A 2,550-nucleotide genomic window follows, 5' to 3' on the forward strand; every position below is an offset into this window, starting at 1 on the left:
AACATCTTCATTAAGCGAGACAGAAAATTCCTTTGGAAATGAAGAATGTACATTTCCTGAAGAAAATGTGAATGGTGCTTGCAGTGGCACAACTCGCCCCTCGGTTGCTAGGCGGTTGCTAAGGTACTTGGGGTGGTTGCTAAAGTGTTGCTAGGCAGTTGCTAGGGTGTTCTGTGTGGTTGCTAGGCGGTTTCTAAGGTACTTGGGGTAGATGCTAAGGTGTTTCTAGGCGGTTGCTAGGGTGTTCTGGGTGCTTGCTATGGTAACCTGGGTGGTTGCTAAGGTGTTGCTTGGCAGTTGCTAAGGTACTTGGAGAACTGACAGAACAGAGGCCACCATAGAGGTTGGACTGTGGGTCCTGGTTGAATAAGATGGTGACTTGTTCCCTGGTACAGTCACACAGGTGAATTTAATTTCAAGATTTCTGTTAATGTGTGAATATTTCTCAGTTACATTACATTATAGTACATGCTGTCCAGCTAAAATGTGTAGAGCAGTGGTCGCCAACCCGTCGATCGCGATCGACTGGTCGATCTTTATCACTGTTCCAGTAGCTTGCGAAAATAACAGAAAAATGAGTACAAAAATTACATTTCTCCAGTCTTTGTACTGTATTTTTATATTTATTTTGATGTTTTATGGGACAGACAGATAAAGGTAAATAGCCTACATTATGTATGAGTCTGTAAACAGCTGTTAACAAGAAGCCAGGACGCAAAAAGGAGAAAATTCTGTAGCAGGCAGAGCAGCTCACTGTTCACGATGCTCGAAATATAGGAAGAAAATATAAATATTGAATTGGGGGTGAGGGATTATGAATACATCTCTAAAAGATTTTGATGGCAATGGCATTTTATTTTCCTCTTAACTCCGAAAAAAGTAGCTAATTATAATCGCATTTCAGCTTTGTTAACAGCGGTAACCAAGGAAACGCTGTATCACTGCTGCTCCATAAGCGCCACCTGCTGTCAGAAAGAGTGAATCTGCGTCTCATTCAGCCTGCTGTTTTTGTTTTATGCTTTTTTGTGTGTGTAGTATTTGTAATTTTACAAAGATAAAGTCAGACCATTCTGTTTTTGCTTTAAATCTTGAAATTAAATCTAATTCAAATAAAAAACAACTGCTCATGCAACGTGCGTAGCATCTTTGTTTGGATTATGATTAAAAAGCAGTGGTTCCCTCTAATTTGAAATGGCTATGTAATGTATTTTTGTTTATTATAATAATATTAATAATAAATATCTGCAACCAGTATCAGAATCGGCCAATTTGCTTGTAAAAAATAAATAAATAAATCAGAATCTACATTGACCACGAAAAAAATACTAAATACAATCTGGGCTGTCTTTTTCTATCAAGTAGATCTTGTCTTTCAAAAAGGTTGATGACCACTGGTGTAGAGGCTATACAAATGTTTCTTAAAACAGATTGCTGAAGGGCAGTATGAAGTCGACACCATGAATTGTGCAGGGGAGAACCGCTTCTATATACCGAGCATCAGATTCCCAGGAGAAAGGTTCTGGTACTATCGTCGCGACATACGGGACATAATCCTAGAACAACTTCCTGTCACCTCCTCTGCTAGACATTTCTGCATTTTACCTGACATATGGGCAAAACACAAGAAATGCTCATGAATGAGTTACAGTTGAGGGAAAACGTGATTGGTACAAAGCAGTCATTCCAGTTGTTTGTTTTAGTTGTTTGACCAACTCATAAATCGAGTTGCTGCTATTCAAGTTCTTCACATTAAATTATTCTCAGAAAAAGGTTGTGTGGTTCAGTGTCAGGACCAAAGTGTTTTAGCTAAACTAAAATCTTTTTACAAGAGCACCCTTTGTCAACAGAGAATGTGTGAGCTAAATCTCATTTGCGAAACATTGATCCTCATTACCGAAATGGCATTTTCATTACCGCAACATGTATATTTTTTACAAATTAAGCAATAATTAGATAATCATATTTTGTTTTAAAATGTATAATCATATTATACAACACTACTCATTTAAGGTCTGCTACATGACAAATGTGTATGGTATCTTTTAGAAAAACAATTAAATAAAAGAAATTGTAAATCATCACGTATGTTTCGGTAATGAGAGAAAATAAGGAAATTACAAAAAATAATAAATATAAAAAAGTAATCTCTCCAGAGTTTTACATAGCTTTGAGCAGGAGTAATAAGGGTCTACTTTAACATTAGCCAAAAATACAAATTTTTAACCATATATTTAACGTAATGTCATGTTGCGGTAATGATAATTTTTTATGGACTTCATCTAAAAAATGTAAAAATTATATAGGAAATATTTTTTAAAATCTTCTAAAAATAATGTTTATAGTAAGTTCAGACTTCAATCTTATATGTGCAAAAAGAAAATTGGCTTCAAGGGCATTTTAAAAATTCTGATGCTAGACACCTTCTGTATCTGGATTTCATGAGAATCACCCACACTCCTTCAGATGCACACAAAATGTTTGTTGTTACACTTTTCCTTCTGCGCACCACAGAATACATACAGTGTATATTTATATATATATAAAAGGAGA

The sequence above is a fragment of the Chanodichthys erythropterus genome, chromosome 22 (genome assembly GCF_024489055.1).
Source record: "Chanodichthys erythropterus isolate Z2021 chromosome 22, ASM2448905v1, whole genome shotgun sequence".
NCBI classification, from domain to species: domain Eukaryota; kingdom Metazoa; phylum Chordata; class Actinopteri; order Cypriniformes; family Xenocyprididae; genus Chanodichthys; species Chanodichthys erythropterus.